Source organism: Bombyx mandarina, chromosome 04, assembly GCF_030267445.1.
Source record: "Bombyx mandarina strain Sakado chromosome 04, ASM3026744v2".
Lineage (NCBI taxonomy): Eukaryota > Metazoa > Arthropoda > Insecta > Lepidoptera > Bombycidae > Bombyx > Bombyx mandarina.
The window spans coordinates 2,128,962-2,142,345 of NC_143211.1; positions in this window are offsets into that span (position 1 = coordinate 2,128,962).

Below are 13,384 nucleotides of genomic sequence, written 5' to 3' on the forward strand. Positions count from 1 at the left end.
GTTGTCAAGCTTATGTCCAAAGCGGTGACGTCGCGACCGCCATTTTAGTTAATAGAAGGATAAGGTCAGTGACCTATCAAAATGGCGAACGGGCAGCCACAAAATCCACATCACTTATTATAAACTTCGAACGAGATTTAAATACATTATCAACACTAAAGCGTACTGAATACGATAATGGCCGATTTCGTCCTAAATGTGCATAATAAATATTAAGAGAGCTAATTCACGTTTCATGCAATAAACTCTACAAAGAGTATAATAAACAGGCCCACCGGACGTACCCGAGTGAACAAAGGTCAACTCTTTTAACACGTGCACTACGCTATGAAGGTCCCGGTGACCCACAAATAACATGTATACAGTCCGTTTGCAAAAAATAGTGCTATCTCCCTCTCGATCCGTGCAAATCCTTTAAATAACTGTATATGTATGTAACTATACTAAGACCTTAGAACTCATATCTATATCAAGGTGGGTACCGGCATTTACGTTGCAAATGACTATAGGCTCCGGTAACCACTTAAAACCATGTGGGCTATGAGTTCGTCCATCCAGGTAAGCAATAATAAAAAATTAACGTAGGTACATAAATCTAAAAATGAAACGCAAAGAGTAGGTAGCCCTACCTATTTCTGCCGTGAAGCAGTAATACGTTTCGGTTTGAAGGGCAAGGCATCCGTTGTAACTATACTGAGACCTTAGAACTTATATCTCAAGGTGGGTGGTGCATTTACGTTGTAGATGTCTATGGGCTCCAGTAACCACTTAACATCAGGTGAGCTGTGAGCTCGTCCACCCATCCAAGTGACCTAAGCAATAAAAATTTTTTTAAAAAAAAGTAACTTTCAATCAGAATGCCTGGGACGAAGTGAAATTGCCTTGTTGACTTGTCTGTGTGAATGTTTTAATAACACGCTGACCGAAACTACTTACTACCCATAAAGGACGAGCAACGACTATTCAAATTAAGGCTTTATTTAAACGCAGAAAAGACTGATTTTAGTACGCACGGCGCTTCATCAGTTTGCTAAATAACACCGTGTTCTGGATCCACGGAACGTGCATATTTCTGAAATATTAATTGAATTCGTTTGTGGATATTTTTTTTAACTTACTTTTTAATATTGACTCTCAACACCCATACTTACTTTCGGGGTCGTCGTACTCCCTTACGGGGGCACGGAGCGGGCCTCGGGGTAAACCCCACTACCCGGGCAGACGCTCCCTGCCACATAGGGCAGGGGTGAAATGGATGCAAGACTGGATTGGGGGGGGGGGCTGTTCGCAGCGTGCTTCGGCACACTCACATCGACAAAAATACATACATATATTTAATACGACGGGCTTGATGATGCAGGAGGAGTGATGCCCGCAGACGACGCACCCCGGCGCCGGCTGCTGTCCTGTTTTTTTTTTTTTTTTTTGTTTTCTTCTTACTATCTAACTACAACTAACTACAACTAACCTAAAGCTAACTAAACTACTATATACATACAGGGACAACAGTCAGCAACCTTGGGGCCCGCCACCGGCCCCATGCCGCGGCCCCACCTCTACAAACCAGAGGAGGAGCCGCGGCACTAGTTTGGCGCTCACCCGTTCTGGGCTCCCCAAAAGGGGAAGACCATCGCGGGGAGGGACCGATGTTAAACACTCCCCAGACGGGGGAGTGGTCCACCCAACGGGGGTGGGAAATGGGTCCCCATAAGGGGGCACCCCAACGATGTGGGGGGACATGACGAGTGTGGACAGCTCAGTCCCATGGGGGCACTCATTATGAGCACTCCCATATCACTCCGATTAAGCCGACTATCTTACCATAGCCGGGGGTTCCAGTAGCTCCCTTGGTAGCGCCCGACCATCAGGTGGTCTGGCGTGCAAGGGAGCTATATTGTGGAGGTGCTCGCGGGGTCCACCGTCAGCCCGCTCGTAAAGATTACGAGCTAGCCTCCGGATGAACTCCTCGAGCGACTCCACATCCAGATCCCGGGCGATTACGTCATTTCTGACGTAACGCCCTGCTCCGACTATCGTGCGAAGAGCCAGATTTTGCTGGACCTGTAACCTCGCCCGCATACCCTGCGGGATGAGGTGATACCAGGCCTCAGCTGCGTACGTGATACGGGAACGAACATACGTCTTATAAATGCCGAGCTTAGTCCTGACCGGCAACCTGGAGGCCAACACCGGCCGGAGGAGGAATCTCGCACAGCGAGCGGCCGCCAACGCCTTATTGGCGTGGGCGGTCATCCTCAAACTCCGGTCGATATCGACCCCCAAGTACCGGACGCTGGATCTAAACTCGACATTAGCGCCACGGAGACTGAGCTGTCCCGGGACGACTCAACACCCATAGGCAACAACCAGTGAGTTTATCGCCGGTTATCCTCCCAGGTTGAGCCCCGTGAACTGACCTACCCAACTGCGCGTAGTAAAAACATCCTATTAGACTTATACAGATTAGGCAGAAAAAATACTCAACATTATCATGCGAAACAAACAGGGTAAAGCTGCTTTTAGACTACGTTATACTATACCTAGTGTCATATAGTATAGCAGCCTATACTTAGCCAATAATATAGAGTAGGTACTAGCTGTACCGGTCCGCTTCCTTCGCTGGGCATTTAAAATTAACATTATTATTTCTCACCCCCACAAATATTCTCATCATTAATGGCCCCGCAACTGAGGTAGGGAGTCCAACGCTCATATAAATATTAGCTTATCCATTAAGTACATGCCCTCCCTCCCTCCCTCTATCATCCGATCCAGCCTACGTACTGGATAGCGGCTTCCAATGGAATTTTCGTAAAGCTGATATTAATGTACTATATGCATCTTTTGCTGAGATTGATTGGAGTGACATTGTTTCTGAGACAGATGTCAACATCGCTCTTAATACATTTTATAACAAATTATACTCTATAATCGACTACTGTGTGCCGACCAAACGTTCTTCTTCTCAGTCGGACACTCTTGTCAGAGTGGTCGTGGTTGCGTTGACGCTGTATGTGCAGTAGGACCTGTTAGGTCGCCCATGCTCCCGACAACCGCCCTCCAGGCAATGCGCTTCCAGGTCTGGCGGTTCGAAGCGTTACGAGTACATTCGACCATAGTGGACTCAGTTGCCTTCTTTATTAGGTCAGTCCAGCGGGTCGGTGAGCGGCCGCGGGATCTTTTGCCTTCCACCCGGCCCTGGACTACCAGTCTCTCCATCGAGTGCTCTTTTCTGGAGATGTGACCAAAGAATTTTAAAACCCTCAGTTGCACTGTTGACGAGAGTCGGTCTTTGATACCGAGTTCTTTGAGGATGGATGCATTGGTGCGGAATGCCATCCATGGGATCTTTAGGAGGCGTCTCCAGCACCACATCTCCAGTGCATCGATTTTACGGCGATCCTGCAATCTTAGAGACCAGGTTTCGGCTCCATAGAGAAAGATTGGAAACACGAGACATCTCATCAATCTGACCTTAGTCTTCTTGGTAATCCTCCTATCCTTCCAAATCTTGTAACCAAACGTTGTATAGTAACAAATCAAACCAATAAATACCCAACTTGGTTTACTTCCGAAATAATACAAAACTTAAGATTCAAACATTTTAACCACAAAAGGTACAAAGCTGAGGGAAAAGAAGTAAATTTAGAATTGTTTAAATATTATAGGAGTAGAATAAAATATCTGATCGAGACAGCGTATAAAAAATATTTGTTGAGTATAGAGAGAGACATCGGTGATAATCCAAAAATATTTTGGAAGTTTATTAAAGATAAGCGACAAAGTAGGCATAATTGTAATAAATATTATGATTACTTGGGAAAACCTGTGGAAGGACAATACGCGGCAGATGCATTTGCAACTTACTTCAGTTCAGTTTTCTTAGCCGATGAACCCAAATTAGATCCAACTGAGGCCCAGCATAGTGCAGCAATTATATAATGCATATAACGCATTATATAATGCAAATAACATCACAGTTTTGTTCTAGTGCTCGAGTAGCTTTATTGACTGTAGATAATTCCGACCTGCGCTGTGCTGTGAAGCGCATTAAGCCGTTCTCCGCATCAGGTCCAGATCGTATCCCTTCCTTTTTGGCTAAGGATTGTATAAGTGTGCTTAGTGTACCACTACTACATATTTATAATCTCTCACTCCAAATGTCCACATATCCATCTACGTGGAAGCACACTAGAGTAACTCCGGTCTTCAAGGGTGGTGACCGCACAGATGTGAAAAACTATCGACCCATCGCAGTATTATCAGTATTTGCAAAGATATTTGAGTCCATTATTAATAAACATGTTAGTGCGCAGATCCGGAACCAATTGACTGACAGTCAACATGGTTTTCGAGCTGGTAGATCTACGGCAACTAACCATATTAATTTCGTCAACTATGTTGCTGCTGAAATGGATGCAGGGAAACAAGTCGACGCTGTATACTTAGACTTTGAAAAAGCCTTCGACCGTGTCGATAATGACGTACTGTTGATGAAATTTGCTTCATTCGGATTTACCCCAAAACTCCTCAAATTATTTTCTTCTTATCTCTCTGATAGGTCTCAGCATGTTGAGTTAGCGGGTTTCCAATCTAAAACTTATTTTACAAGATCAGGGGTCAGTCAGGGTAGTAACCTTGGTCCCACTCAGTTTTTAATCATGATAAATGATCTATCTTCTATTCTCAGTGAGAGGACCAAGTGTCTTATGTTTGCTGACGATCTTAAGCTGTACGTTGGGGTCGGGTGTGATGCTGAGCGCCATGCTTTGCAACGCGACATTACTCGGGTTGCAGAATGGGGAGAGCGTAACCGCTTGCATTTTAATACTAATAAATGCAAGGTCGTTGCTTACAGCCGGTCACGGTCGCCCGTGTTGTTTCCATACCATTTATCTGGAGTCATTTTGAATCATGTGGCAGTTATACGTGACCTGGGAGTTATTTTCGATTCCAAGCTAACGTTTAAAGATCACATACAAAATATATGTAAAAGGGGTAGTGGTCTGCTCGGGTTCATAATTCGTCAGACGCACGACTTTGTAGGCCATCGTGTGATTGTTATGCTGTACGATGCCTATTTGCGAAGTAGTCTTGAATATAACGCACTCGTGTGGGATCCTCGCGAAGCAGTTCAAAAGCTAATGCTGGAAAAACTACATAAAAAATTTTGCAGGTTCTTATTCAAGAAAATGTATGGATACTATCCGTTCTTGTATCCATCACTTTATGTGACTGGTATAGTCGGATTAGATACTCTTGAGCTCAGACGGAAGATGACTCTTGTGGTGCATTATTATCAGCTATTGCATAACAAAATTGATAATTCCACTGCAGTGGAATCAGTGTCGTTATATGTGCCTGATGGCTACATGCGCGGATGTATGTGTGGAGGGGTGCGTCGCCAGCGGCAGCTTCTAAGTACTACGCACGCGCGTACGCAGCACATCGCTAACTCTCCGACGCATCGTGCTGTCTCGCTACTCAATGGCTTGCTAGCTTATGCTCCGGAAATGGATATATTCCATGATGGTTTGCAGCGATTTATTTTTGTTGTCAGGAATTACTTAAGCTAATTATTAATACCTTACAAATGTTTTGGTTTATACTGTTAATTTGTAAGTAGACTAATTAAATAAATAAATAAATAAATAAATAAATAAGTACATGCATTTTCTACATGGATACCAAGTTTCAAGTCAATCGGATGCATGGTTCAGTAGTTATAACGGAACATCCGTAAAAACCACTGTAGATTTATATATTAGTATAGATATAGATACAGTATACAGTGTGAGCGAACCCACAGACAGCCCACTGAGTTTCTCGCCGGATCTTCTCAGTGGGTCGCGTTTCTGATCCTGTGATAGATTCTGCGAAGCACTGCTCTTGCTAGGGCCAATGTTAGCAACGACCAACGTCCGTGCCCCTATATCCGAGTAATATCGAGTGGTCCATGGGCTCGTCTGAGCCCCTACGCCAATAAAAATTAGTTCTATAGACGCAATATGACACAATAATTTTATTTATTTGAAAATATCATAAATAGAAAAGTATTCAAAATGGCGTCGGAAGGTCATCAAATGCGTAATTTGTAAGCCGTGTGCGATTTCCTGTTCTTTGTTGAATTAAAACAAAATAAATAAATAAACAAAAAACATTTAAAATAATTCACTTATTTACATACGCACCTAACAACAGTACGTTATATGTTTCGACGAACCAAGGATATTAAAAAAGCCGACAGAATTAAAAAAAACCGTTCTAACTTTTTATTCCTCACAAAACTAAAATTAAATTCTACTGAAGTTTTTTTTTTTCGAACAAGACCATTTATTAAACACATTTATACATTTGAGTAATACTTTAAGTCAATCCAAGCTCTCCATCACAAAGTCTGTTATAGTGTGTAAATAAAAATAACTTGAATTACAAAATTGGCTTCGAGCATAATATATCTCGACATATCATCATACAAATATAACATATCCTTCGATTAATTAATATACTACATTCTTATCATTAAATAGAAAACCGAACTTTTGATATACATATTTTTAATATTTAAAACTGTTTTTAGGGTTGATCCTAATTTTTATTATTGTCACAGAGTCGTCTGTGAGATCACGAATACTATAAACTATTCGAAACATCGCAAATAATACAGTGATAGTAAAAAAACGCAAGAATAAACCGAAGAAAATTCTAGAATTTTTAGGTATATAGGCTCTGCCCACGATTTACAAGCCCTTACTCAAGACCGGTTTCACCTTGAAAACGTACAAACAGACATACGGATATATTTACTTTCGTAATTTACGTTTTGTAAACAAATGTGTTACAGCTGTGTGTTACAAAAAAAAAACAAAAAAAAAACGATATACAATTAACACATTTTTTCAGTGAAACAATTTAATACCCAACAAATATGGCCGCGAATTAGCGTCAAATACTCGTAGAATTATTATCAAAGACGAAAAATACACATCAAGTTCGCTGTGTTAGTTGTCACACGAAACAAAGGTAGGAATTAATTAATCACAGATCATTATTTCACGATGATTAACGACATAGTTTGCGCAATAAATAGACAATGTGACTTCTTGCGGGGAAATTAAAAGCATTTATGTTCGTATGCAAATTTTTCGATTACAAATATGATAGTGTAGTTGTGACGTTTATCTTTTTATATGCGCTATATTAGGCAGATTTTAAATAAACCTCCTTGACATTGAAGCTCAGCTCTATTCGTAACTTGTGTAACTAAATGATGCGGACTGTTTTTTTTCCCTTCCTATTTGTTGATAGCCTAAGGAATTATTCCAACTACGTCCTGATGGGTAGGTGAGCTCACGGGCTCAACCTGAGAGAACTTGCTAACACTAGCCCTAGCAAGAGCAGTGCTTCGCTGAATCTATCACCGGATCAGAATCGCGACCCACTGAGAAGATCCGGCGAGAAGCTCAGTGGGCTGTGTCTATGAGTTAGTTCGATCAGTTTTTACAGTACAACGGCTGCCCCGCCCTTCAAACCAAAATGCATTACTGCTTCACGGCAGAAATAGGCAGAGTGGTGGTACCTACCCGTGCGGACTCACAAGACTTTCTACCACCAGTAATGTAATCGACGAAATCGACGAGCTTGACCAGAAGGCTAAAAATGTAGCCTAAAAAAAATTGAAGGAGAGACGCAGCCGCCCCCGACGAAGAAAGAAGAGGAACAAAAAAGACAAGAAGGAAGAATGAAGAGAAGAAGGAAGAAGAAGAATCCCAACCACCATCAATTCAGACGCAACCGACACATTCCCGCAGCTCATCACCCCTGCCTCAATAGACAGGGAGTCACAAGCCCGAGGCAGAGAGTCTTCCCCAAGGCCCGTTCCGCGCCCCCGTAAGGGGACACGACGACCCGATAGTAGTAGCTCGACAAGGACGGTGACCAGTGCTCGAGGGACCCAAAAACACCGAGAGTGAATCCAGGGAATCCGACCAGACATGCTTCGGGCGACGGCGGCTTTGCCTTGCCCCGTTGCCTTTGGATAGACTGCATAGTAGTAGCTAAGGTTCTACTACCAGTGCTAATTAGAATAGGGGGAATTAGAATTACGGTGATAATGTTTTTTTTTAACGACATTGGCAACGACTCGCGGTAGGCAGCGGCTTGGCTCTGCCCCTGGCATTGCTGAAGTCCATGGGCGACGGTAACCACTCATCATCAGGTGGGCCGTATGCTCGTCTGCCTACAAGGGCAATAAATAAAAAATGTTTTGCGACAGAAAAACGTATAGTATATTATAGTATATAGTAACACTCGCCCGTGCGTACTAAAAAAGTTGTTACATATTTTGTATGCTTACTTAAATTTTATATAAATACATCTTGTTTGTTACGCGTAAATTTTTTTTAGTATATTATACAGTACTAGCTGACTCGTTGTGCCTCAATCAATAAATAAGATAAATAAAAAAAACAAACAAAAGCAATCCGTCCGACGGGAGGACATCAAAGGAAAATTGTTATTTTTATTTAATTCCGAGCATTTTCAAATTTATCTACCTTTTAAACCTTCTCTGGACTTCCACAAATAATTCAAGACCAAAATTATCCCAATCGGTCCAGCCGTTCTCGAGTTTTAGCGAGACTAACGAACAGCAATTCATTTTTATATATATAGGTTATCTCCTTGGACTCTAGTACAGCTCTTAGCTGATAAAAGCGATGCGTTTTTTTGAAGTCAAAAACCTACAATACCCATTTGAAAAGAGCACATCATCAATCAGCCCACGAGGTCACAGCGCGACGATAACAATAAGGCTTGGTGCACACCATTTACAGCGCGCTCGCCTTGAGTCGAAGGTCGCCGGTTCAGTTCCCGGGTCGAGCGGCTTGCGTTAATATAATAATTTATAATGCCTTTACGAACTGTTAAAACATACGAGTTTTAATGATACAATCTTGAATGCTGAAATGCAAATGTTTTTAGTATTGTTTTTCTTGCTGTTTATCGGAACTTCTGATCCGAAGAGGACAGGGCCAATAATTATTAAAGACGACTTGAACTATTAATAACAGGTCTGCGTTACCACTGGCACTGGCCTGATATAACCGTGTTCTTGCTGTGTGGAGTCCAAATGCAAGCTCACAAGTCTCAGAATTCGAGTACAACTTGTATTCCTCACTCACATTATTATTAAGCACACATACTAATGCTGCAACACTTCCAGTTGATAACATAATCACAGTCATAGTTAAAAAAAAGTTCTAAACTAAAATAAATAATATTATTATATGTAGAATTGAGAAAGCGGGTATTAAATTTCTACTGCGTCAGGAATTGGCTTGATTACGACCCTTGACATTGTGATGTATGAAATATAATTCCTAGAGTAGACTAGACGTAGACTAGACATGTAATTCTTAACCAACACACTGTTAATTTTAAGTTTTATACATATACTGGTTTTTTTTTTTCTTTAGGTACGGTGATGTGATGTATGAAATATTTCTTATATTCTATGTTAATCTATTTAAACCTATATACCCTAACGTGTCTAACAAATATAGCGTACCCAATAGACACAGCCTACTAAGTTTCTCGCCGGATCTTCTCTGTGGGTCGCGTTTCGGATCCGGTGGTAGATTCTACCAAGCACTGCTCTTGCTAGGGCCAGTGTTAGCAACACTCCGGTTTGAGCCCCGTGAGCTCACCTAAATGTTAGGGCGTAGCTGAAATAGCCTCCAAGGCTATCAACATAGGCAAGAAAAAAAAAAAGAAAAAGGAGTATTATTTGGACTCTTGTTGGTTTCATTTCAAATATCCGACGCAACACCTTATAGCATTGCCGACGTCCATAAGCGAAGGTACCCACCGTCGGGTGAGTAGCATGCTCGTCAATGTACAAGCGGCAACAAAAAGCACAATACTTACATTTACAATGTAACTTACAATGACGGTTATCAGATAAAATATATTATCATACAATTCCCCAGAGGTCAAACAGGTTGACAACGACAGCTTGGAGATATCCATTCATTCCATATGTGAGACATACTTTTTTTATGATCGAAGGATTACTGGTGGCCCGGATGCCTTTCAATTTTCACCAGAACAGGTGGGCGAGCAAAGGCTCAGCCAGGAGGGGTGGGCTTTGCTAACAGCTGTCCGAGCGCCTCCGAAGGAGACCTAACAACTCAAGAGCAGCTGCTTCGCGAATGAATCTACTACCGGATCGGGCTGGCGACCCGCTGAGAAGATCTGGCGAGAAACTCAACGGGGTGATGCATGGATTAAGTTGCACGTCGAACTCATTGTCGAGTTCGACGAGTACGGTTACCGGGGTCCCTAAGCCTGCTCCTAGTATTAGAGCTGAAAGCGTCTAATGCAAAGGTTATTGGATCTGATGGATCCGTAAGGACGTGTCTAGGGCGTCGACGGTGACTGGTTCCTGCGTGATCAGGATTCGGGGAGTAATCAGAGGCGGCAACGATAAGGCGATTATCATGACGTAGATATATACATAAATACATATGTGTGGATTTTATGAGAAATAAATCAAGTAACCACTAGAGCCCTACTTCCGATAACATGTTACATATTTACTAATTGATACATTTATGACATAATTAACTTTTGCAACTAATGTCTGCAACGTGTCTGGAGCGAAGGGGACATGCCCTCACTGTTTACTATATTGCAAGTGTCAAGCCAAAGATCAATGGTTACCAATTAATAATAATTCTCAATTGATTTACAAAAGGTAATGTTCAATTTATTGACATATCAATTCTCACGACATAACCTTTCATTCATGCGTCAACTGTGAATCATTCTATGTGAAAAAGTCGCGAACGCATTCCAATGATTTGTCAGCGTCAGTCAGCTTCTAAATAGCATTTAATGTTTATTCGTTTTTAGTTAGTTTTCGTTGATTGTTCCCCGTGTGCCCGTGCGATCCGCACTGGGCGCAAACAGTAGGCGACGAGCGCTTATAAAGCATCGGTCAACTGCGATAACGGCTTGTTTACTCGATACGATGAGAAACTCGACTTTTGCTCTTGAATTTCGATTCCTTTGTGAAACATAGCGCTTTTGACTAAAGCTTCCATATTAAATATTCGAACTTTAGTATGTTTTTCGAGTTAACGTCAACGAAATCTAGCTCAAGCCCGTGACAAGCGCGAAATAAACAAACACAGAAAAATGCTAGCCATGACGTCAGCGCGTGTGAACAGAAAACGAAACACTATTGTCCCGAAACCATAGATTACGCAAAGCGAACGGAAAACTACGGCAGTGCATTTCGTAAGTAGCGCATCGGAAGGTTGGTCTTTACGCGACCGTGATAGGGTCGATTTCCGTGCGTCGAGGTTGTTGTTTTGACGCGTGACGTGAGCTCGCACGCCGTGTCGGCGTGATGCTTGCTAGCCGGGCGCGCCCACCGCATGCGTTGCTTGCCAACAGCGGCTAAACTCAGCTTGCAGATTTTGATGCAATCATGCGACCAATTTTGTAAGTGTAGCCTTGTTGTTTGACTATTATAGTAACAGCTGACGACCGCGTATCGATCACACATCGAGACGTGCTCGTTTAAGCTTTATCAGTTGTCGTTCTTTGTACATATCGCATTACATATTATACTTGATAGTTTACGTCAATAATAAAGCAATTACTTAAACATATTATGATATATTTTTGTCCTTCCCAATAAGTAGGTACGAGTTTTATGGTTAAAATTTTCCTTGAATACAAAATCAGCTGAGAGGTCGCCTTCCAAGTATTCAATTCTCATTGTCAGATGTGCATTCGAGAAAATACAAAATATCGGATAGCGTACTTAGGTATAAAACTTTTGTTTTCTGAATACATTTTTCCTTGAATTTCGTACTTAGGCAGCTTTAACTGTTTATGAATACGATTTATAAACGATTGTTGAAACTTTGTTTTGATAATACCTATGTTAAAACGATATACATTAACTTAATATTATGAGTCCACTACAGGTGTTGATTTTTGAATATTTTCATTATAATTAAATCATTATAACTTTGTATCTGTTTTTTTGTGTTTTTTTTTTACGGAAAAATTTTAACGGAATACATGAAAAGAGTAGGTAAGTGAAACTCGGTTTATGATGAATGTTGACTATTCTAATCAACATTTCACAGAACTAACTGGTTTAAAAAAAAATTAGGCAAAAGAAAAAAATCGACTTTAAAGAATTATATCGAATTCTAAATTCAAAATAAACTACAAAAAGATTATTAGTCAGAAAGTACTAGAACTACATATTATTATAACCATTGCGTTTACAAAACAAAGCACGGTGACGGAACTCGAAGCGTGACTCACTGGATTTAAGTGCGTATGACGAACACGAAAATACGTACAAAATGGGTAAATTTGAAATAAATTATACATTCCCTATTAATGTGTTTGCAAAAAATTTAAATCAATGTGAGTAGTAGCGAAACTCCGGACAGGTTTTTTTTAAACCAAAAACACTTGTTCTCTTCGCCTTTTTGTGGCAAAAAAAGCTACTATTGCTTATAAACTCACCAGTTATTCTTAAACTTTCGAATACTATAAATCATTCGTTATTAATGCTTATCAGAAATCAGTTCTATCTTTGTATTAAAGCCAGGCTATTTACGTGAGTCACTCTTGTTTGGTTTCTAGAACATTGTGAAAGAACCGGTGGTAGATTCTGCGAAGCACGGCTCTTGCTAGGGTTCGTGTTAGCATCGTCGTCAGGTTTGAGCCCCGTGAGCTCACCTACTAGCCACGGTTACGCTGGAATAGCCGCTCCAGGCTACCTTAGGCTAGCTTAGGTAGGAAAAAAAAAAAGTGAAAGAAACTTAAACTCAAAACATTTATTTATAGTCTTTCTTACTGTTATGTGACAAAAATCGATATGTAACGATCTTATAAATTTATTTAAATAAAAACAAACGCAAAACGTCTATTAAAATCAACAATCGTAATTCGAATCTCGTTGCCAACACAACAGTTTGTTATTTGGAACGCTGGCGCATAGTACACATCATTAGGGCGTGGTCCTTCGCCAACCGAGAAGAACCGTCCATTCAACAATGATCCCGAAACGTCTAATCAAATTAAAAATAATATGAAGTTTTGAAGACCAAGTCAGATTGGACGTCGATTTGAACGTGGTTCTATTTTTAAAATTGGACTCGCGCGACCGCCACGCGCGTGCAGCGTGGTTTTGTTTTGCTCAGATAACGGCCATGTTGAATTACAATGTTCCCACATACAAACTGCGTGTTTCTTTATATTGTTTTTTTTTTGTTTAGTTATCATACTGTAACTGGGTGCTATGCCTGGTACCTATAGCGTGAAATCAAGGTTTTTTTAAAATACGCTTGTT